This window comes from Lactuca serriola, chromosome 4 (assembly GCF_051521515.1).
Source record: "Lactuca serriola cultivar US96UC23 chromosome 4, Lser_US96UC23_V15, whole genome shotgun sequence".
NCBI lineage: Eukaryota > Viridiplantae > Streptophyta > Magnoliopsida > Asterales > Asteraceae > Lactuca > Lactuca serriola.
Genome location: NC_136411.1, coordinates 240,035,521 through 240,061,736, shown reverse-complemented (window position 1 = coordinate 240,061,736; position 26,216 = coordinate 240,035,521).

Below are 26,216 nucleotides of genomic sequence, written 5' to 3'. Positions count from 1 at the left end.
GGGTTCTACCCATAGGATGCTCCATGGATACTCCATGGGAGTTACAAACCCATGGGTCATGGAAATGAAGAGTCATGACACATTAGGGTTTACATGGTGTAACCCTAGATGTGCCAACACTATATAAAGATCCCATTCTCCACCAAAATCGGCTAGACATAAGAAACTAGAGGGCTTGGCCGATTTTGAGAAGTGTGTGTTATCTCAAGAGTCTTTCCAAGAGCATTTGGTGTTGTGTGAAGCATTTGAGGCATCACACTTGGGGTGCTAGGCTCACAAGGTTTCAAGGAACACAAGCAACAACAAGGTAAGTTATTCTATCTATGATTCAAGTTAAAATTGTTCCCCATGTATGCTAGATAGGAATATAACCTTGGAATTTAACTTTGCATGATAATTAGACAAACATAGATCCAAGGTTATTAGGGTTGCATGTACACTTAGGAAGTGTTAGAATGCTCAAAACCCATCAGTGGTATCAGAGCCTAGGCTTGTTTGTTTGTTATTTGTGCTTAAAAGTTGAAGAAAGTCGAAAATCTTGCTGTCTGACTGATGGACTCGGCGAGTCCATGGGGAGGACTCGTCGAGTTCATGTGTATCTTCAACCTACTCGGCGAGTAGGTTTATGCACTCGGCGAGTAGGGTCGACAGAGTGCAGAATTTCGACTTGAGTTGTTGGAAATGGATTAGAATCATTACCCTAAAATGTTTTGGTACTTGAAAACTTGTTTTAGAAGGTGTAATGTCTTTTCTAACTCATTTACAACAACTAGTTATCAAAATTACAAAGATTAAATGTGATTTTGATTCTTGAAAGTGTTCATATTCATATTCTTGTTCTTATGATGTTTAGATGATCATAGGAATTATTTGTAACCTATGTGGTAGATTAATTCATGATCATAATGTGTTTTAATGGAGTCCATAACTTGTCCTCAAGTTATGGAAAACCAAAAGTCTCTTGGGTTAAAAACCATTAAAAGAACACAAGAGTTAGGAAAAATGAAAAGACCTCATTTTATTACTCTATTAAACTCATAAGTTACAAGAAATGAAAAGTTTTGAAAGTTTACAAAACTTGCCCTCAAGTTTTGGAACAAGTAAAGTTAAGTTAAAACTTTAGTTCCAACCCCTAGAATTTTAAAAGTTAAAATTCAACCCTTATACTTATATTATTATGATTTAATAATTATATATATATATATATATATATATATATATATATGTATAAGAACAAAGTCGTCTTACCGCTAGTACGCCTCATTCACGAAGCCGGTCTATAAGGTGGGTATAAGGTTGTTGCCTATAAAATGGTGACTTAATGGGTGTCCACTCTCACCCACCGCTTGCTTGATCGGTGGAGGGTCGTTAGCCGAACGGGTAAGACAAGGACTTATTAATTCTCATTCAAAGTATGATGAATATTATAAAGTAACTAAATGTTTTATTAAATTCCCAATCTTAGTTACTTTAGGAAAAATGTGAATAAGGTGCTATTCCATGAAATTACACTTTACACTTTGATTAAGTCGTTGGTGGAGCGTGTGTGGTTAACCGGCACACTAACTTGGACTTAACAAGGTAGGTAAAGGGTGACTTAGGGTTTATTATAGTATCGATGGAGCGTGTGTGGTTAATCGGCACATCGATTGAGTGATAAACTTTAAGGGTACCAAGTAATTTGCATGGTTACTTCACACCTCGTTTTGTGATCCTCGGTATCCCAGTCACGAAACTTGGAGGGCACACTCGAGATTGAAACATGCCTTTGAAAAGTTCATTGAATCTCAAAGAATCTAGGAATTTCTAAGAACCATTCAAAAAAAACCTAATACTAAAATATTGCGGTTTTCGTGGTGGAAATTGGTGAATCGTCATTCACCTACCTTTCAAATATGATATAGCTTAGATTACGGCATACCTCTTCTAAGTTATATTATATTGTGATTGGATCCTAGCCTTAATATTACATTCGGGTGTTTTATTAAGGACTCTCTTATATCTAAACTAATCTTGTCCTCTTTCCTTCAGATGTCTTTCAACAATGCTTCTGGCTCTAATCCTAATGGCTCCTTTACCCTTATGAACTTGTGTGGGAAAGTCACCTTTGATGGATCCAACTTCAATGAGTGGATCAGAAACATCAGGATGATTACCCGCTACGAGGACAAAGAATATGTCCTTGACAAGGAGCTTAAGGAGATTGATGAGTCCACTGCAACTCCTCAGGAGATCGCTGAATTTCGGGCACATGAAAGGGATGCTACGAAAGTGGCTTGCATCATGACGGCCACGATGACAGCGGAACTCCAAAAGTCTTATGAAGATTTCTACCCTTATGACATACACCAAGATTTGACGGAAAGATACCATCAAAGTGCAAGACAAGAGAGGTATGAAATCATCTGCTCCATGATAACAACCATGATGAAGGACGGGGAATCCGTCACGACCCACATGCAGAAAATGCAAAGGTATGTGGATCGTTTGCTGAAGCTTAATGTGAACTTCCCTGAGGATCTTGCAATAGATATTATTTTGCATTCCTTACCATCGTGCTATGATCAATTCCGCATGACATATCACATGAACAAGGAAGAAGTCACCCTCAGCAAACTTCAGGGACTTCTCAAGACCGCAGAATCAGGTCTTAAGGGGAAGTCGGTTGCTATCACTCCTACTCAAAACTCTACTCCGGTTTTGGCAATCGGGAAGAATCAATGGAGGAAGAGAAAGAGATCTTCGAAGGGTACCAAGGCTCGGACCCTTGATGGCTCTTCTTCAAGTGGAACCAAGAAAGGTTTCATTACTCCTTCTTCTGACCCAAAAGAGGCTGAATGCTTCTATTGCCATGAAAAAGCTCATTGGAAGCGGAACTGCCCAAAATACCAGCAAGATGTGAAGGATGGGAAAGTTAAACCCAACCATGCAGGTATTTACACTATCATTTCTAATAACTCACCCCATTCTAATTCTTGGGTCCTTGATACCGGTTGTGGTATTCACATTTGTTGTGACTTGCAGGGACTAAGAAGAAGTGAGGATGTGGAGCAAGGAAGGATAAACTTGATCATGGGGAATAAGAAAGCTATACCTGTTACCAAGATTGGAGTTTATACTTTATCGCTAAGTAGTGGGTTTAGTTTAGATCTGAATAAGTGTTGTTATTCGCCAGGAATGGCAAGAAATATTATTTCCTTCCATGCTTTGTACAAACAAGGGTTTACCTTTTCATTTAATAATGAAGTTGGTTCTATTGATGCTTTCTTTAATAATATTCTTTATTTTAAAGCATTACCTTGTGATGGTGTGTATGAAGCTGTATCTGTTGTTGATAACTTAGGAAATAATGTTTTGTGTATTGATTCTACTAATAATAACTTGGATAAAGCATCATTATGACATTGTCGTCTTGGACATATAAGCAAGAAACGCATAGGCCAACTCCAAAAGGATGGAGTCTTGGAGTTGTTTGACCTAAAGTCAGATGATAGTTGCGAATCATGCTTACTTGGAAAAATGACAAAGTCACCCTTCACAGGTTCGTGTGAGAGGGGTGAAGGTTTGTTGGACCTTATACACACGGATGTGTGTGGACCATTCAAACATGCCACAAGGGATGCTAATCGTTATTATTTGACTTTTACTGATGATTATAGTAGATATGGATATGTCTACTTGATCAAGCATAAGTCAGAGACTTTCGAGAGGTTTAAGGAATTTAAACAGGAAGTCGAGAATCAATTGGGCAGGAACATTAAGATGCTTCGATCCGATCGTGGTGGTGAGTATCTTAGTTCAGAGTTCCTCGACTATCTAAGGGAATGTGGGATAGTCTCACAATTGACACCTCCCAGGACACCACAGTTGAATGGTGTGGCTGAGAGGCGTAATCGAACCTTGTTAGATATGGTTCGTTCCATGATGAGTCGAGCTACGCTACCAATCTCATTCTGGGGGTATGCCTTAGAGACTGTCGCCCATATTCTTAATCTAGTCCCTACAAAGAAAGTTGCCAAAACTCCTCACGAGATGTGGACTGGTAAAGTACCTAAACTAGACCACATAATGATTTGGGGTTGCGAGGCTTTCGTGAGACGCGAGACTCATGATAAGCTCGAACCTCGAAGCGAGAGGTGTATTTTCATCGGTTACCCACAGCGATCCTTTGGTTACCTCTTCTACAGACCTAGTGACAATGTGGTCTTTGTAGCAAGAAGAGGTGTCTTTCGAGAAAGAGAATTTATAAGCCAAGGAGACAGTGGGAGGAAAATTGATCTTGAAGAAATTCAAGAATCAAGCGGTGAAGGAACTTCAAACTCTAGCCCTCAACTTGAGGAGGAAACTCCTGTTGAGCCAATTGACAAATCTGTACCTCTGAGACGTTCCACGAGAGTTAGGAGTGCACCTGAGCATTACTATGGTTTCCATATTACTGCAGAAGGTGAGACACTTATTAGTGATGAGACACTAGTAAGTCAAGATGACCCTAACAGCTACGAGGAAGCCATGGCAGGCCCCGAGTCTGCTAAATGGAAGGAGGCTATGGATAGCGAGATACAATCCATGTATGACAATCAAGTTTGGAACTTGGTTGAAAATGTGCCAGGTCGTAAGACAGTAGGGTGCAAATGGGTCTTCAAGAAGATGACCGACATGGATGGTAAAGTACACACTTATAAGGCTAGACTGGTTGCAAAGGGCTTCTCTCAAATTCCTGGAGTGGATTATGATGTGACCTTCTCTCCGGTAGCCAATATTAAGTCTATTCGGGTTCTGTTAGCCATAGCTGCATTTCATGACTATGAAATATGGCAGATGGATGTCAAAACCGCTTTCCTTAATGGAAAGTTGGCTGAAGATGTTTACATGAGTCAGCCAGAGGGTTTTGTCAGCAACGAGTACCCTAATAGAGTGTGTAAGCTTGAGAAATCCATTTATGGATTGAAGCAAGCACCTCGCAGATGGAATCTTTGCTTTGATGAAAAAGGTCAAGGAATTTGGCTTTTCTAGGAGTGAAGATGAATCTTGTGTATATGTCAAGGCTAGTGGGAGTATAGTTAGCTTTTTGGTATTGTATGTGGATGACATACTACTCATAGGAAACGACATTCCAACCCTGCAGGAAGTAAAGTCCTGGCTTGGGAAGTGTTTCGCTATGAAGGACCTTGGTGAAGCTGCCTATATTCTAGGGATAAGAATCTTGAGAGATCGGAGTAAAAGACTAATTGGACTTAGTCAGAGTACCTACTTCGATAAGGTGCTGAAGAGATTCAGCATGCAGGAATCCAAGAAAGGAGAGTTACCCATCCAGAGTAACACCAGATTGAGTAAGACACAAAGCCCTAGCACTGAGGCTGAGATAGCAGAAATGAGTCGAACACCTTACGCTTCGGCTGTAGGATCGATCATGTATGCTATGACGTGTACTCGACCCGATGTAGCTTTTGCCTTGAGCATGGTTAGCAGGTATCAGGTGAACCCTGACAAGGCACACTGGACTGCGGTAAAGAATATCCTCAAGTACCTACGGAGGACTAAGGACTGGGTTCTTACCCTCGGTGGGAGTGATGACTTGAGAGTTGTAGGGTATAGTGATGCTAGCTTCCAGACTGATAGGGATAATTTCCGCTCTCAGTCGGGCTGGGTCTTTACCCTAAACGGAGGAGCAATTTCTTGGAAGAGTTCCAAGCAAGAGACAGTGGCAGATTCTACTTGTGAATCAGAATATATTGCAGCTAGTGAAGCAGCAAAGGAGGCGATATGGCTGAAGAACTTCATTGGAGACCTTGGAGTTGTACCAGCTATTAAAGAGCCAATGGAAATTTTCTGTGATAGTGAAAGTGCTGTTGCCTTAGCCAAGGAACCAAGGGATCATGGGAGATCCAGACACATCGACAGAAAATACCATTTCATCAGACATCGGATCGAAGAAGGACTCCTCGTGGCAAAGAGGGTATCATCGGATGAGAACCCAGCAGATCCCCTCACGAAGGGACTGAGTAGGGTTAAGCATCTTCAGCATGCTCGGAGCATAGGGCTGAAGGATGATATAAGTTTTAGTAGTTAGATAACCCGGAAATTTGTAAAGTGTGATTGACATTTGATGATGAATAAAAGGTGTTTTATTTATGAGTAAAGTGTTGCTATCTCTTGTCAATCGTTTACTATATTTCTTTTTGCATGTTTTGACTTCCAGAATAATTTTGTTTGGTATAACATATTATTCAAACCTCCTCAGTCGGTCATATGTTGGAAGTAGATATGAATCAAGACTGTCATGTTTGGTTGTAGAGGTCTTGGACAAGGCTACAACAATCATGAGTGCTCATAAGTTCAGAGCATTGGACTCAACCCACGCTCACTGGAATCACTTCATGGAATTTTATCTCGAGTGATCGTGAGACGGTAATATCATATAAGTCTTCAAACCTAGAGATATGATTTGTTACTTACAAGTTGGTTATGCATTGACTGTACGAAACCGCATTGGTAACTCGATGTTATAAAACGTACTTTTGTGTGTAATTCAATGAGTGGTAGAACAAACATATGAGTCAAAGTTTATCTGTTCCTTCTTGGATTAGAAGCTGATATCTGGGCCCCTCGATGATTTTGTTTTGACCCATGTACCGGGCCCGGTCAGAACTAAGTTGATGTGTTCAATTAAGTTCTATGTCAAACAAATCGGAAATCGGGAAACAAATGTTGGACAATAAGCAAGACATGTTCCATGTATTTGTCTGGCTGATATCTAGAACAGAGGATTATATGATCACTTATCTTAAATGGCGTATCATCATCTTCTCAGTTCCGAGAGACCTTGAAAGAGCTACGATTGCCGGTCGGTTCCTGAAGTACTAGAGATATAGTTATTAGACTTATCCAAGTGGGAGACTGTTGGATAAGGTGTCTAAGTCCATAACTATTTCGGGCTTGTACTTGACCCGACCCGGCATGGTCCATTTGGGTTGCATGGCACCATGCAATTGGATAGACTAAATGAGAGAAATAACACTTGGAGATTATTAATATATTATAAGTTCTAATATATTAATAATATTATTTAATTAGTTGATCAAAGAATTAATTTGGAATTAATTAAGTGATCAAAGGATAACTAATTAAATATATGGGTTGATTATGTAAATCATCCATATCTTGTATAGTGGGCTAAGAGGCTCCATGGATTATCAAGTTGGGTTCTACCCATAGGATGCTCCATGGATACTCCATGGGAGTTACAAACCCATGGGTCATGGAAATGAAGAGTCATGACACATTAGGGTTTACATGGTGTAACCCTAGATGTGCCAACACTATATAAAGATCCCATTCTCCACCAAAATCGGCTAGACATAAGAAACTAGAGGGCTTGGCCGATTTTGAGAAGTGTGTGTTATCTCAAGAGTCTTTCCAAGAGCATTTGGTGTTGTGTGAAGCATTTGAGGCATCACACTTGGGGTGCTAGGCTCATAAGGTTTCAAGGAACACAAACAACAACAAGGTAAGTTATTCTATCTATGATTCAAGTTAAAATTGTTCCCCATGTATGCTAGATAGGAATATAACCTTGGAATTCAACTTTGCATGATAATTAGACAAACATAGATCCAAGGTTATTAGGGTTGCATGTACACTTAGGAAGTGTTAGAATGCTCAAAACTCATCAATAAGGACACATATTGACATGAATATAGTGTTGATAAAAACCTATATGAAAGAAAAAACCTTCCGGGACTTGGAAACACCTTGGTTATGTGTTGGAATAACATGTGATTCAACAAAGGGAAGTGAAAAGGCACCAAATGGTGTTTACGGTTTTGGGACCAACTCCAATTGAGTTTACGGTTGTAAACCCATGAGTTTATGGCCGTAAACACATATTCCTTTGACCATTTTTTTTCTTTGAAGTCCTAGAAGTCATATTGAAGCATCCTAACTTCAATTCTAAGCCTTAGGAAGTGTTTGGGTCAACAATACACTCCTAAATGGAGTTTACGGCCCATGGACCATTTCTCCATGTGTTTGCTGCTGTAAACCCATATGGATCATGGTATTTTGATGTTTTCAAGTCCTAAACACTTCAAGGTAAAGGTCTAGGCTAGTTTCTAGGCAATAAGAAGGAATATGGGGCATCAAAACACACTTTAGGGTGTTTACGGTTTTGGGAGATTCCCAAACCGTAAAAACATATAAATGGGGTATTTTGGTGGTTTTTATGTGCTAAATACATCAAGGTAAGGTTCTAGGTTAGTTTCCAAGGCTTGTAAGGACATAGGGCACACTTTGGCACCATTTTTGGGGTTTACGGTCCAAGAAGATCTTGGGCCGTAAACACCTTGTCCTTGTGATTTTTGGATGATTTCAATGATATCTAGGCATCTAATAGACTTTAATACACTATAGGGTTGAAGTACTTACAATTTGGGATGAAAGATTGAAGATCCTTGGGAGAGAAATCGGGTTTTCTCTAGTTGTAATGGAAGAAATGAACTAAAAATGGCTAAGTGCCATATATATACCCCATGGAGTTTACGACCGCAAACTCCATGTTTGGGCCATAAACTCCAAATTCTTGGAGTTTTGATACTTCTATGATTTACAATAAACACTAGGACATCCTCTCTCCAGTTATCTCTTGAAGTACTAAATTTAAACCACTCAAACTTATTCCAAAAAGCTTGAAAGTTAGCTGAAACAGTTTTGACTTCAATTGCAGTGGATGATTGTACAACATGGAAATTTTTGGGTTGTCACACTGTAGATACATTAAAAAAGCATCACAATATTATTGTAATAAACATTTCAAAAATTAATGAGATACATCAAAATTTTCAAGAAGTTTCAACTTCATAAGGAATGTTTTAAGTTTGGACCAAGAAGCTTCAAGACTAAGTAACCACTAAGATCGAAACCTCCCTTGATTTTGGAAGCCTCCAAGACCAAGAACCGCACCTCGGTAAGAGGATCTCAGTTGGGTGACGAATTCAAGGCTTAAACCTAGTGACTTGACCTCCTAACTTTACACCCTTTTACCCATCATATCCCATGCAAAGCATACAATTAAACCCCAAACAACCATGCACTCAACCTCCCCCTTCCTCCATTTAATCTTTGGTTGAGAGTGGGTTTTCCCACTCTTACCATCCTCTTTCTACTTCAACTTCGTTCTTCTCTCTAGAACAAGTTCGAATTCTCCCAAGAATCACCATCGCAAAGCTGGTCATAAGGTTTTTGGTATGAGATTTTGTGAACCTCTAGTGTTTCTATGTCACACCCCCGAACCAGACGGCGGAAACGTCCGGGGGCTGTTGTGACTCAATTGAATACCATCACAATGAATATACATGAAACATAACATCATTCATCACCAAGCATTTGAATATTACAACTGATAGTGTTTACATCCATTACATTGTTCCATAATATTACATGCCCCAAAAGTAAATTGTTCATTACTAATTAAACAACAGCAAAACATCATAGAGTACAATTCTTCCTTCACTTTATCTGTTACCTGAGAATACAAGTATTTTGAAAAACGTCAACATATGAAATGTTGGTGAGTTCATAAGTAATGTTTGAAATCCAATGTTTTGTATTGTTTTGAAAACGACCAGAAAATCCGATATTTTCTGAAAATAGTATAGTATAAAAGGTGTGAAGATCCATAAGTATGCTTGTTTGTTTCTATAAATGTAAGTGTACGATTTGTAAAACTTGGTATGTAGTTCGTAGGTGTAATAATTGAAAACCCTAGGAAAACCCGACGTCTTCCTATCACTTCGCTTTAATTAGTTTAAGTGTTGTTATTTCGTTACGACAGGTGTATTCGTTGAGCTCCGGAGACGTTGGATTAATAGTGGATTGTGAATTGTTGTAACATACATTAATGAAAACGACCAGTTGACAACCGTACAAACGATCCCTTAGGCGTCGCTTGCACTTATTCACTTAACCCAACCCCCCGGACTCATGTAGCCCCACGACCGAGGGGAAAAAGAGGGTGCGAAGCCCCGGTATTTCCCTACGTTGTTCAAGGATATAGTGAATGCGAAGGGCCCTTAGCCTAACTCGCATTGGTCAATTCTCGACTTCGCTAGCAGTACCGAAGGACCCTTGGGGACCAGCAGCACGTTTGCCATTGAAAGTCCTTTTACACGGAATTAAGTCGTATTAGACCCAACTACATGCAAGCAAATTTCCTTCGGGCCTAAAGATCATGTCATTGGGCTAGCTAGGCCCAACAAGCATGATTTGAAAATTTTGGGGCCAAAGACGGTGTATTGACGTCTAGTGTATTCTCGCGTGTGTATTGAATTCCCGAGATTTCCATGTGTGTATTGAAATATCGTCGTGTTAGTAGTTTCGGATTGTTATTGATTCGAGACCGAATCAATTCGTTTGATAACGATTTTGGTGTTGAAGGTGTATTGAATTTCGCCGATAGTCGAGGTACTAGCATTTCATCGTGTCGGGTTCATTGCTTAAGGCATTAGTCTTTTACATTTTTCAGACCCTTCTTTTTAGATGAATTTACACTTTTGGACCCTTATATAAAATAATTTATATTTGAGTCCTTAAGCCATTTTTCTTGACACTTTAGTATCAAAACTTGTAGAAAAAGTATTTTTCAGCCCAAAGCTTTTTGAAAAACAGTTTTAGTCCCTCAAAATGCAACTTTTCCGGCTGGAAACTTCATTTTCGCAAATTTTACACTTTTGGCCCAAAATAGAGAATTTTTGCATTTTTGGTCCCTTTTAAATGTGAAAAGCATTTTTAACCTTTGAAATGGACTTGGGACACTAGTAGTCCCTTGTTTTACAGAAAAATGCATTTTCAGCCCCTCAACTTTGAAATTTTCGCCTATTGGGCCTTATTGGGCCGAAAAGTTCATTTTTAGCCCATTAAGTTTAGAAATTTACATTTTAAACATTCTAAAGTGTATATTTCTGGAAAATTCCTTTATGAAACTGTTTTGACACATCTTAACCTCCAGAATTTGTATTTTGACATTTTGAGCCCTTAAACTTCATATTCTTATCATTTTAAGTCCAAAAATGTGATTTTTAGCCCAAGATGTTCATCTAAACCAACTTGGTTATTTTTCTAGTAATGACTTATGTATAATGATATGTTTTAGCACTTGTTTCAAGCATCATAACACAAATCTCGATTTTTAGGTCCTTTTGACTAGTTTCAACACCATAAACACACAAAAGTATGTAAATAAACATAGAAATCATACAAGGCATACACATAATGATAGATCTACACATTTGCTTGTATTCTCCCCCCACAAAACTTATAAAAACCGAAAATAAGGGGGTATGAAGCTCACCTTGGGTGTGGTTTCGGTTTTGGAGAGAAGATGGAAGAAAAATGAAGTGATTTTCGGCCCTAGCACCTTTCCTTGGTAGATCTCGAGTTTGGTGACTTCTAAGGTGCATGATCACAAGTTGGAATAGATTTAGAAGAGATTTTTGATGGAATGAAGTAGCTAGATCATGGATTAGTCATCAAATTACCTTAGATGATGATTTTGTGGGAAAAGTCTCCTTGAGAAGCTCTTGATTCTCGAAATTTTTGAAGAAGGGGGGAGGAGATGTTCTTCAAGATTTAGAGAGAGTGGAATAGATTTTTGTAATTGTGTGTGTGTTGTGTTTGGCCGAGAGCAAGAAGAAAGAGGAGAGAAAGGGTTGAGTTGACATTCCTTGATGCATGTTGGTCCATGCATGGAGATATGTGGGATATAAGTGAGGTGGCATGTATTAAGTCAACTCCTTTCTCATGGGCTTGCCTTGGGCCGAGATTTGGGAAGGAAGAAAAGATTTTTGGGCTTTATTGCCCCTAAGCCCACATAGGAGTTAAGTTTGATGATTTTTGGCCCAAAAAAATATAATATGATTTTTACACTTTGTTGGGCTAGTTTAGGTTAATCATGGTTCATAATTTTTAATTCATTTCATTCTAGGCTCAATATGGCCCAAAATGTTGAAATAAATGGATGTGGGTCCAATTAGAGCCCATTTAAAGGTTCTAATCCCATGATAGTCAAATTGGAGGCTTATTGGTCCAATGAGTCCAATAAGGAAGTCCTAGTCCAAAATGGACCTAATAAGAACTACTAGGGTTTCCAATTGCTTGTTGACTATTTGTAGTACTTGTATGGGGTATTTGTTTGAAAATTTTATGTCATAGAGTAAGCATCATACATGCTCTTTAAGTTTTTGATTCTACATTTTACTTGGGTGTAGAGATTACATGACACAAAATTTCTAGTTGTGACATTCTATGTCACTTTCATCATTTTTACACACATTATCATGTGTTAAATTCCTAGGATATTAACCTTTCCAAGAAGTTGATCAACTCCACTCAAGTGTTAGGCTCAAAATCTTCATCTCACCACTTCAAACTACCCACAAGAAAATCCACTTAAGGTGACTTCATACCCTTTGTTTTCGATATTTTCATGTTTTTAGGGGGAATATAAGTAAACCTTGCATGATAGTTCAAGTTGTTGTGTAAACTTCTTCTTCATGTTTTGAACAAAGTGTTGTTTGCATGAAATGTGGTATTTACTAGTTACTCGAAAATTTACATGTGATATGTGGGTTTGAAACACACGACTATGAAGAATAAGTATAAACATGTCATATGATTCTTAAGAAAGGGGTCATAACCACCAAAATAAAAAGAATAGAGTTTTCATGAACAAAATATGATTTTTCAAGGAAAAATCGTTATAACCTAAGTATCACACTATTTTCGTAAAATATAACTAAAATATGTTGTTTTGATCATATATTTTGGAAACTATGCAAAATATCTCGGAGTTTGCTTTACAAAAAAAAAAGGAGAAAACACAAAAAGCTATTATTCTGTGTAAAAATAGAGTTTTGTACAAAAAGTGGTCATAACAAATTTATTACCCACTTTGTGAGTTTTGTGTAGAAAAATGTTATTTTGAGCAAAAAGGTTAAAACAAGTTTTACAGAGTTATGTTTTGCTAGACACCTTAAATATCGTTAAAAAGAAGCCGAAAACTAGATATTTACTTTATCATACCAAATATACATCATCTTATGTCAGATATAAATGATATGATTTAATATTTTAAGGCATCTAGACACATTAAGTTGTGGATATATATATATAAATATATATATATATATATATACATACATATATTCATGAAAGTGACAAGACATTTATAATAAACTATAATTGTTATAGTTTGGGAGTCACAAAATCACACTATCATTTCAGAAGAAAAATATAACTAATTTAAAAGTATAATTATTTCATTTTACAAGGAAAATGAGATATAATTCACATAAATATGTTGATGCTCTTGTGAGACGTTTGCTTCACCATACCTACCTAGTATACCCATAAGTCCTGCATTATAACCAGAGTCTCCTGGAGGGAGAGCAAGATAGTTGTGTATAGATCTATACGGGATTGGCAACCCCACACCTCAGTTGTCCGCTACAGTTAGACCGGGAACTCTAGGGCGACAAATGTCTACCAGCTCCAATGCCTGAAGCACGTCGTTCAGGCATATCAGTCATATTAGCATGGTTATAATAACTCACTTAGGGATTAACAAAACTACTCAGTTTATGGGATAACTTACACTTCATCAGTTTTATAAAAAGATAAAACTACATACTATCGTTCAATAGAATATTACTTACATTTCTGGTCTTAGGGTTTTAAGACTACAGTTCAATTTAAGAAAATATTGGATTTTTTGGAAGTATAGAAAACCATTCTTATGTATAGAAGTTACAAATCCTTTTCATACAAAATGCTTATGAACTCACCAACTTATTTGATGACACTTTTTAAAATCACTTGTATTCTCAGGAAACCAGTGGGCAGGTATCCAAACCATTTTTCAGAGCAGGAGTTGCTACGTCATCTTTACTTTTCTGCTATTTTTTGTTAACTTATGAACAAATAAACTATGCAAACAATGTAAACTTGTAATCTAAATTTATGATGTTTTGGGTTGCTATGATTCATTTATATTCAACTATTATGATATTATACAATGACGTCATCCGCTCGCAGACATTTCCATCGTTTCGCTTCGAGGGTGTGACATGAATTCCCTAAGGCAGTCCCCCATCAGCTCAATGATACCTTCCTTGATTAACCCACATATCACCGGGGTCGCCTTAAGGATGCCTCTAAAAATCTTGGATGAAATGAAATCGCATAATCCATCATCAATCGGCTCGGAACTCGAACCCGAGCCTGACCCAAAGCCTGAACCTCCTGCTCCTTGACATGTCACCACCATTCTGAAACAAAACACATAATCTTCAGGGTTATACATAACATCGATAGATCTCATGCTCTGCCACTCCTGGTTCCCTGCAGCTCCCCAAGAGTCAAGTACGGATCCTCTGCTTTTAGTAGTACTGGCCCATACTACCTTCCATATCTATTTGTACTTTCCCCTTGAGTTGTCTTGGGTCACCAAAGTCGCTTCCTATCCATGTAAACAATTCTCAATCAAATAGCTCCTTCACTATTCTCTTCCTAGGCTTGCCCTAGGGAATCTCCATCCCACTCTCCGCCATCAGCTACATAAGAAGTCCCTGCTATCTCTCCCTAACCAACTCGCGAATACCATTACATATTACTAAGACAAGATAATTATTCGAATGAGAGGTCCTACACTACAACGGTTGGACTCAGAGAAGAGTTGCGAAGTAGGGGTAGACCTAACCTTCTGAAATGATTTAGTCCTCGTCACATGTAACTTAAAGTATTCGTTTACTAGTTAATTAAAGATAACTAGCACTCCTAAAATCACAAATCAAGCAGCATTTGAGCATTGAGTAGCCAAACCCGAACATATTCTAAACAAATCATCATATCACTGACTAATCAGTACTAGCATGTCATTCAATAAGCACATTTTGTAGGCATACAAGGCATCCTTGCTAGGTCCAGCCCTAATCTACAATGTAGTTCAACAAGGACATACAGTAGGCATACAAGGCACCTTCCAAGATCCTTTTCCCTGATCTAGCACGCAATTTACATATTCTCAATTCGTTTCAAAACATAACATGTATGGGTATCTTGGCGAAAACTTACTTGAGCTCGACCGATTGCACTCATCACACTCCTTGTTCTTTGTTAAAACCCTAAATTTTAATTTATTTTGAATACTCATTTTTCTTGTAAAAATATTTCAAACCTTTGATTTGAGTGCATACACACCCAAGAGTGTGTCTGTATCCCTTAAAGCAGGGCTCTGATACCAACTTGTAACATCCCAAAATTCCAGACCAAAAATTGCATTTTTAATTTAGAAATTATATAACCATTAGTATAAAAACATCCATCGTTTCATCCCTTATCAAAACCGAAATTTCAATAATCAAAACATGTCATAATAAAACATCATCATAGTATAACTCCCAAAGATCTCACGTGCAGAAATCATGGTGTGATGTGCTATAATCATGCCAACTCCATTCCTTTCAAAGAAAAAGTATTGGAACCCAAACTGAAAGCCGTAAGCATAATGCTTAGAGAGTTCCCCCATCATACCACATAATCAGATCAGGCCAGGCATATTTGGGTACCCGACCTACCCTGTCAAGCATATCTGCGTGCTCGAACTACCCTGTCAGACATATATGGGTACCCGACCTATCATCACGTATATTTCAACTGGTTATGGGGTCTATTTCACCCCTTACCACTATCACATAATAACATATCATAAACATACTGTCAAACATATCTGGGTTCCCGACCTACCCTCCGGTATATTCCAACCGGTTACGGGGTCTATTTCACCCCTACCACTACCACATAATAACATAGCAATAAGCACATATATCATAGTGGATAGTGGCATACCAAAAAATTATCACACATACAATCATCTCTACTATAACAACTACTAGTGGGCCGACATTGGTACCTTCGAACCACTCATACAGGAAGGTAACTCACCTCGCAAAGCCGAACGTAGAATCTCACGGTAAGAAATATCTAACGGAAGCTCTGACGACTCCACGAGCTATCATTACAACAAAAACAATTAATCAAAAATTAATAATCCTTCTTAGGGTAAAATGACCATTTTACACCTGGTCTAATTTGGCCAATGCCTAAGGCCCAACACCATAACAAGAAAGGCGCAAATTTAAATAGTCTTCCCAAAACCACTAGGCCACCAATGGCCCAATTTTCTAAATTGGGCCCAACTCATCAACTGGGCCTTATCGAAAGCCCAATATACTCCTAGTCTAATATAAATAGTTTCTAATGGCCCATTATAACTCAAAAGGCCCAATACCATAAATCTCAGTTCTACGCCTAGAGGCCCTACGCCACAGTGGGAAATGAGGCCCAACAATCCAGACCAAACTCCTACGGCCTAAAAACCCATATACGTTACTCTGTAAGTGTATGTGCGCCGTACTTGGCATGTACGCCTAGCGTATGTTGGCCTTGACCAGAAGCGGGAAGTTGACCCAATACTTGCAGCGTACCCGGGTGTACGTCCAGCGTACTGGCCAGCTTCCTTAAGACTCCTTTTGTGACTTAATCCATTAAGTCCTAATGTCCAAAACATAGATCCAGGTCCTTTAAGACATCCTAAACCATAATGTTACAAACTTTATGTCCTTGCATGCATAGATGGGCGTTAAAACATGATTTAAGTCCTTAAACAAACTTTGTGACCACGAAACACTTGCATGGTTGTGGACTAACCTTTAAGGTCCGATTTTGATGACTCTAAATGCTTCCAAGAGCTCAAAACGATAGCTCTTACGGTATGGAACTACCAAGACACAAGAATCCTCAACAATGGAGTCAAAATAACCCATAAAACACCCCAACACCACAACTAGTCATGCAATGGTCAAGTTTAAAGCTTGATACCTCAAATGATTCAGATATGGTGCTAATCCCATGGATCTACATGTTGGATTAATGTCTAATTCCATAACTATAATTGGTAAGACTTGACTCGACCCGAATGGTCCATTTGGGTTGCATGGCATCATGCATTTGGATAGACTATAATGAGAGAAATAAGACACTTATGGTTATTAATATATTATAAGTTCTAGTATATTAATAATAAGAATAATAAGATTATTTAATTAGTATTGACCAAGAATTAATCTAGGATTAATTAAGTGATCAAAAGAAGACTAATTAAATATATGGGTTGATTGTGTAAATCATCCATACTTGTATAGTGGGCTAATGCTACATGGATAATCAAGTTGGGTTAAAACCCATAGGATGGTCCATGGATGCTCCATGGTGTATTTGAACCCATGGATCCAAGGAAATGGAAAGTCATGACAATTAGGGTTTACCCTAATTGTAACACTATATAAAGATCTTATTCTTGACAAAATTGGCCACTAGAGTGAGTAATGGAAGGGCTAGCCGATTTCATGAAGTGTAGATTTCTCTCACGTTATTCCAAGTGTATTTGGTGTTGTGTGAACCATTTGAGGTGTCACACTTGGGGCACTAGGCACTCAAGCTTCATGAAGACTTTCTACATCAAAGAGGTATGTATTCTATCTTGTTATATTGATAGTTTTATATGCTAGATTAGGATAATACCTTGGATGTTCATATTTGCATGTATAATAGAGAAAACATAGATCCAAGGTATTTAGGGTTGCATGTACACTTAGGAGTGTTAGAATGCTCAAAACCCAACAGTGGTATTAGAGCCTAGGCTTGTTTTCTTGTTATACTTGCAAAAGAAGCTGGAAAATCGAGTTTTGATGTTGTCTGCCCAGCAGACTCGCCGAGTCCATGAATGGACTCACCGAGTCCAAGGCAAAATGCATCCAACTCGCCGAGTTGGTTCGTGCACTCGATGAGTTAGACCCCCAGACAGCATAAATTAAACTTTTTTGGCTGGAATTGGACTATGAACATTACCCTAAGATGTTTTTGGACTTATAACTTGTTTTTGATGTGGTAATGTTCATGCTAATCCAATTTCAAAGATAATTGTCAATAGATTCATGTTTTGTATTAGTTTAAGGTTTAAACTAATTACATGAAAAAGTTTGATTTGAATTATCTTGTTCTTATGAGTTGCTTATATTAATAGAAAAGTTGAGTGAAATAGTTGTTTTCAATCCAAATTAATCTAAGAGTTGATTCTAAAATGTGTTTTTGTAACTTGTCCTCAAGTTATATGAAAAGTCACATTTAAGTTTCATAAAACTCATAAAAGTTGGCAAAGGTTACAAAATGAAGAGTCTAGTTCGAATTAAATGGTGTTATGACTCCATAATTTGTCCTCAAGTTATGGAGGACCAAGAGTCTCTTTATTAAATAATAAATTAAAAAAAAGTGTAACCTTAATTAATTCCATAAGTTATAAAATAAAGAAAAGTTAATTCTTTTATTAGTTTAAAGTCTTCCATAACTTGTCCTCAAGTTATGGAACTTGAAGAGTTTTTGGATTAAAACTACTTTAAACACATAAGTAATGGAATTAATTAGTTTTGAATAGTTTCAAAACTTGCCCTCAAGTTTTGGAATTTGTAAAGTTTTCTCTTATGAATACTTTAATTCCAAGTTAGCCCTTAGAATTTTAAAAGTTAAAATTCAACCCTTATACTTTATAATATTATAAGTTAATAATATATATATATATGTATAAGAGTAAAGTCAGTCTTACCGCTAGTACGCCTCATTCACGAAGCCGGTCTATAAGGTGGGTATAACGTTGTTGCCTATAAAATGGCAACTTAATGGGTGTCCACTCTCACCCACCGCTTGCTTGACTGGTGGAGGGTTGTTAGCCAAACGGGTTTTACAGGACTATAATTCTCCCTTCATTAAAAGTATTAATGATAAATACTAAGTAACTAAACTCTTAATAATACCCAATCTTAGTTACTTAGGAAAATGTGAATAAGGTGCTAATCCATGAAATTACACTTTGCGCTTTGTTTTAAGTCGGTTAGTGGAGCGTGTGTGGTTAACCGGCACACTAACTCATATTTAACAAGGTAGGCAAAGGGTAACTTAATGTTTATCATAGTATCGATGGAGCGTGTGTGGTTAACCGGCACATCGATTGAGGGGTAAACACTTAAGGGTACCAAGTAATTTGCATGGTTACTTCATACTTTGTTTTGTGATCCTCGGCATCCCAGTCACAAAACCTGAAGGGCACACTCGAGATTGAAACATGTCATTGAACAGTTCAATGAATCTCAAAAGATCTAGGAGTTTCAAAACCAATTAAAACCTAATAATACATTTCGTTTATCTTGGTGGAAATTGGTGAATCGTCATTCACCTACCTTCAAACATTTTATAGCTTGGATTTCGGCATACCTCTTCTAAGTTATAAAATAGTTTGTTGGGTCCTAGCCTTAATATTTCATATTGGGTGTCATATTAAGGACTTTAAAATCAACTATATTGAATATCTCCCAAAAGATGTCTGGTTTAGACATTTATGATCTTCCCAAATCTCTTGAAACAAGCTTTCCTAAATGAAGATGATGTCCCATGGAAATCATACTTCTTTCACCTCCTCCAATTATTCTCCCTAACCCACAAGTTTAAGGTCACTCAAGCCCTATTGGCAAGTCAAGGTCTAAGTGTGATCACATCTTGGAGATGTAGTCACATATTGACATGCCGGGAGAGTTGGGTATCAAAGTCTTGAGAAAGTTGGTGGTTCAACTACTTTCTAAGTCACATAGCGAGTTCTTTTGTAACACCTATGAAATAGACTATGACAAGACCCTTAATGATCTTATCTATTTGATAAGATCAACTTCCTAAAACTTTATGGACATTGACAATAATGACATTGGATATCTAGTAAAGCTCTCTCTTCCAAATGGAAAGGGATCGGCCATAGTCAACTCGGTTGACCAAATGGTAAAGAGAAAAAGCTAAGTCTGTGATAGTCCCGTGTACCATTATCAAATGGTCCATATGTTTATATTGCCAAAGGAAGGGACATTGGTTGAGAAGCTGCCAAATTTACCTAAGGATGTTAAAGTCAATAAGTTTGACTCTACTTCAGGTAAAGTCCACTATCTAACTCTGCTAAGTTTCTAATCTGAGATTCTTGATACATGATGTGACTGGGTCACATGTTGATGTTTTAAGAATCAAAGAAAAGTAAAGAAACTTAAAGAAAGAATATGTTGAATCTGATCGCGTAGATGGATTTCTATCGTGTAGCTTGAAGATCGGATTCTTGAGCTATTTCTTAGGAGTTATGAGATATTGCTTAGGAATAGATAACAACAAGTTTTCATATGGATTGTAAGGATAAGTTTTTGTGACAACCTGATATTTCAACTCTTTGTAACGACCAAAATGGGTCAAGTATTGTAACCACTTCTGAATAATAAAAAGTTACTTTCATAATAAAATGTATAAATAAGTTCTACTTAAATTCCTTCTATGATTAAATGTCCTTGAACCATGATCGTACGTGAAAAGAACGCCCAAATCCGACTTCATATAGCGAAGTTATGATTTTTCCAAGTTCGGCTTAGCAACAGACAGCTAAAAACTCGAATCGGAAATCGAGCGACTTTTGGCCGGAATGACCTAAACGAGAATCGAAGGTCTCGACAATGGTATTCCAGCGGTAAAAAGTCTGGCAAAAACCGACATCAGATAAAGAAGTTATAAATTTTCTAAGAAATTCCTTAAACACGATGGATTTTTAATAAATAATAAAAATATAATTTTGGGATTTGCCGACGGAGTCTAAACGAAAGTTGTAGAGCGTAGTCTCACCTACGCGAGGATATAAAGACCATCGAAAACGGAGTTCGTATGAAGAAGATATGAATTTTTGAAGTTTATTAAATAAATTAATTATTTATTTAATTCAAAATTCGGATTTTATCCGAAGGGGAGTCAGCATCCTCCTCCGAGGTACGCGCTGCGTACCCCTGTACGCCCCGCGTAACCGAGAGGATTGGCCTCTGATCGTCCACGTCGCGCTATCCGAAGAAACCGACCCATCCGACCCGTCCGAAGCCCCGACCCGTCCGACCCGACGTCCCATCCGACCCGGCGTCCCATCCGACCCGCGTACCCAGCAACCCGTCCCATCCGAACCGAGGCAGTCGAGGCTTCGGTCATGCATGACGTACGCGTACGCGCTGCGTACGAGCGTACGCCCCGCGTACCGAGGCAGACCAGCCTTACTATAAATAGGATGCGAGGGTTTCCAAAGAAAGGGTTCATTTCTCTTCTCTCTCTCTCAACTTTGCCTCGTTTTCCGTGTCCGTTCAAACCCGAAGCTCTGGTCTTTTTGGCTCAAGTCCCGAAGGTCGATTTTACTCCCGAGATTTCCGAGAATCCCGAGGAAAATCCGTTTCCCGAGACGAAACTCTGCCCGGTTTTCCATCTCGCTATCTCCAAAACTTTCAAGTGAGTTTCATACCCCTTTAATCAACCTTTTTAATTATTCTAAATACCTTTATATGCTTTCAAGGGGGGGGGGGTGGGGGGGATTACAAGTAAAACACACGAGTATTATCGTGTGTTACATAAAGAAACTCTTTTATATACTGTTATATATTCAAATCACATGCGATTTATAAACATTTAAAGGAACTTTTATATATATATAACATATGTCACAATAGCATTTTACCATTTAAAATATAATGTCGTTGTAATACATGTATAAACTAAACTGTTCTTAGATTTTTCTTGTCTATCCTAGACTCTACACCAAAAATCTATACTTTCATAAACAAGTGATTCCTTTTCTCAATATTTCTAAACAAACAAGACACGCTTTTTGGAAACTATAATAGGTATAGTTTTACGAACAGATTTCTAACTCTTATGTACTAGAAACACATATTTCAAGAAGTTTACTTTCGTATACAAGAACAAACGTAACATTTTAACAAGTAGATCTGTTTTTATACCACGGATTTGTGAGACACTAACTTCATGTACGTTCGAGTACACATTTCAAGTCCTGTATTATATACCAGAATCCCTTGGAGGGGGAGCATGGTGTTTGTGTATAGATCTATACGGGCTTGACAACTCGCGCCCTGACTGTTAGCTGCAGTCCACCGTTTGGGGTAACAAACGTCATAACATTCCAACGCCTGAAGAACGTTGTGTATAGGCATTCAGAGTCAATAGTATGGTTATAAAACTCACAAGGGGTATTAAAAATGCATTGATTTACAAGGTTTTCAAACTCATTGGTTATTTTACATTTACATACATTTTGGAAACAAACATTGGTCTTGTGTGAAGGCTACTTTTATACTAGTAGAAAATATAGGATTTTCTAAACACAAACAAACAAAGATAAAACATTTCATTTCATTCAAACATTGTCACTTAAATACTTATGGAATTCACCAGCTTAAATGCTGATCTACTCTTTCAAAATTACTTGTATGTCCCAGGAAATCAGTAATTTCAGGTATTCATTTCGCTTTTGATGAAGGGATGCTGCGGCGCCAGTTTAATCTCGTATTTTTGACATCATATTGTAATTGAGTTTTGAACACGTAACTTTTGACAAATGTAAACTTTCAATTATATATATGATGGTTGTATTGCTTTCTTTACTATGTATTCATTTGTTACGCTACCACATGAAGTCATCCGCCCCCGAACGTTTCCGCCGTTCAGGTTTGGGGGTGTGACAGATTGGTATCAGAGCAATGTTTATAGTGAACTAAGTATATCGAACCACATAAGATATACAAACTATAAATGCTTAAGGGACTAATACTCTCTGACAAAACAAATTTTCTTTTTACACTTAAGCAGCATTTCGTTCAACTTAATTTGATAATTCATTTAAGTACAATTACATGCATACCACAAACTATTTTTCATGTATACAACTATACGAATATTTAGACAAGTTGACACTATGATTGAGACTCGATATATGTAATCAGATTTTGGACAAATATAGCGTGATCAACTATATTTGCCCAAGATTGGACCAACGTATATCGAGGAATGATCGTAGTAAGAAACAAGTCAAAACTTACCAAACCATTACAAGAATCAAACACAAGAACTTAAATACTATAGGAGTATTTGCTATCTAAACTAGTTAAACTTACATGTTTTACATGTTCCGACTTTACTCAATTCTTATAACCCTATTTCTCGTACAGTCAAATGGCTGGATTTCAGCACCCTGGCGACCCCTACTTTCCCAACCAAGGCAACGGAGGATGGATCGAAGATGATCCCGAAGAGGACGAGGAACCCATAGAAGTGGGTGATGACTCCGGTACCGACTCAAAGCCGGAAGTTATCGATCCACCACCCATTCAGCCTCCCGTCTTCGTAAGGAACTTTCAAGGACCGACTCCCGTCTGGGGAAGTCACCTCCACCATTGGAGCCAACAGCAAAACCTACGCCCTCCTTACGGCATGTGCCGGGACTTCTATGATGTTCGCGGTGGAGGTTCGGTTGATCGAGCACTCCCGGTAATGGTGGGTAAGTTAGCCAATCAGTCCTATCAGTCTGGAGTACAAGCTAGTCGACTCCGGGATATCAACGTGGAAGTGCAGGTTCACACTTCTGACATCCGTAGGCTGGACAAGATGCAAGACAACGCCCAATTCCAAGCTGAAGCGTTTCAAGCGCAAATGATTGCAGCCCTCGCCGAACTAAGGGAACAACAAGCCGCTTTCGATAGGCGTCTAATGGAGTCAAAGCAATCAGATACGGAGTCAAGCTCCAAGCGCAACCTTCGACGCAAGTAGTGCTTGTCTAGGACTCAAATTTTGTTATAGCTTAGGACCTCGGCTAAAAGTCTTTAAATTTCTCGAACTTTGTAATCGGAGACCCTTATAGGGGTCAAATTTTCATGATCGTTGTAACAACTTTTATATTAATATAAGTGGCACTATTACTACTATGTTGAGTATTTCGAACCTTGAATGGTCTTTGTGAACCCAAATACTTGTTTCATACCTTGAGTCTTACAAATAACTTTCATTCTTCTATTTTAAGACTCATACTATCATCTGTTGTTGAACTATAGCGATATAGTTCATGAGACACATACATTTTCCATTCTATGAAATTCTTATCCTTGTCTTTTCAATCTATAGTTGAAGGATGCCTCCGCGTAGGAATCCGAAGCGAAACAACGGTGAGGAAGCACCTATACCACCACCACCTCCACCACCCCAATTTGATGTTGTAATGTTTCAAGCAGCAGTCACCGCAGCGGTGGCAGCTGCCATGTCACAGATCAATAACTCAAGTGCTAATGGCTCGGGATCTGGCACACACCCATCCAACCATGGCGAGAGTCATGGACCACCTCGAGAATGCACCTATAAGGACTTCACTAATGCCAAGCCCCGGATGTTTTATGGTACTGGTGGTGTGATGGCCCTGAGGCAGTGGATTGAAAGGACGGAGGCAGTCTTTGAAATCTGCTCCTGCCCCGAGCACAGCAAGGTCAAATTTGCTACTTTCACCCTTCTCGATAAAGCTTTAACTTGGTGGAATGGCCACGTTAAAGTACTTACCCTAATCGTGGCAAACTCCATAAGCTGGGAGAGCTTGAAGGCCATGATGATGAGAGAATACTGCCCACGGGGAGAAATTCAAAAGCTTGAACACGAGCTATGGACTCTCGGAATGGTGGGTACCGACATCGCTACTTATACCAACAGATTCTGCGAACTGGCAATCCTTTGTCCAGATATGATTGCTCCCGAGAGCAAGAAGATCGAAAGGTACATCTGGGGACTGACGCCCCAAATGCGATCAAGCGTGTTAGCTTCTAAACCTGACACCTTTGAAAGTGCTAAGGAACTGGCACAATCTCTGATCGACTACGGAGGTCATCAGAACTCAACCACTTCTGCACCAGCACCACAGAAAGGAAACAACAACAACAACAACAACTACAACAACAACAGCAACAACAACAACAATGGCAGGAAGAGAGCGTGGATTAAAGGGAAGGGTGGGTCTTCCCAAGAATCTGCAAAGAAACAACTGGTGTCAGTAAATGCTGCCATTGTACCTGCTACAGCCCCTATAAATACCTACCCAACAAAGCCTTATATAGGCAACCTCCCAAAATGCACCAAATGCAATTACCACCATCGTGGACCTTGTCGAGATATGCAGTGCGCCAACTGCAGCAGGAAAGGACACATAGCCCGTTTCTGCAAGGAACCCACAAAGCCGATCACTCAAGTTCCCGGTGCGGGTGTAGGGCAGGCTTGCTACGGTTGTGGCGAGGTGGGCCACTACAAGAGAAACTGTCCTAAGGCAGCAGGCACCGGAGGTGTAGGACGAGTTTTGGCAATAGGCCACGACGAAGCTGTAGCTGACCCAACTATAGTTGCTGGTACGTTCCTTCTCGATAATTCATACGCATGCATATTATTCGATAGTGGAGCGGAGAGAAGCTTCGTGAGTCAAAACTTTATTCATTTACTTAAACCTAAACCTAGCAAGTTAGAAAAATCATTCACTGTAGAGATGGCCAATGGGAAAACCGAAAACACAAATTGCATATACATGGGTTGTACGTTAACATTAGACGGCCATTCTTTCCCAATCAATCTTATGCCGGTTCAAATTAAAAGTTTCGACGTCATAGTCGGCATGGATTGGTTGAGTCTTCTTCGCGCCGACATCATGTGCTTTGAGAAAGCAGTTCGTCTTAACCTCCCTAACAACGAAACATTAGTTATCTACGGAGACAAATCTAGTGCAAACCTTCGCATCATTTCGTGCATCCAAGCTCGAAAGTGCTTGCGGAAGGATTGTCGAGCATTCCTAGCGCACATCGTCGATACAAGTCAAGAACTGAAGGACATCAAGAGCATCTCGGTAGTACGCGACTTTCCCGATATCTTTCCAGAAGAACTACCAGGATTACCACCGCAACGCCAAGTCGAGTTTAGAATCGACTTAATTCCAGGAGCTACCCCAGTAGCGAAGTCGCCTTATCGTCTTGCACCAGCAGAGATGCAGGAACTTTCCAGTCAACTTAATGAACTCCTTCACAAAGGATTCATAAGACCAAGTTTCTCACCTTGGGGAGCACCGGTCTTGTTTGTAAAGAAGAAAGACGGATCGTTCCGTATGTGCATCGACTACAGAGAGCTGAACAAACTTACTGTCAAGAACCGCTATCCTCTACCCCGTATTGACGACCTATTCGATC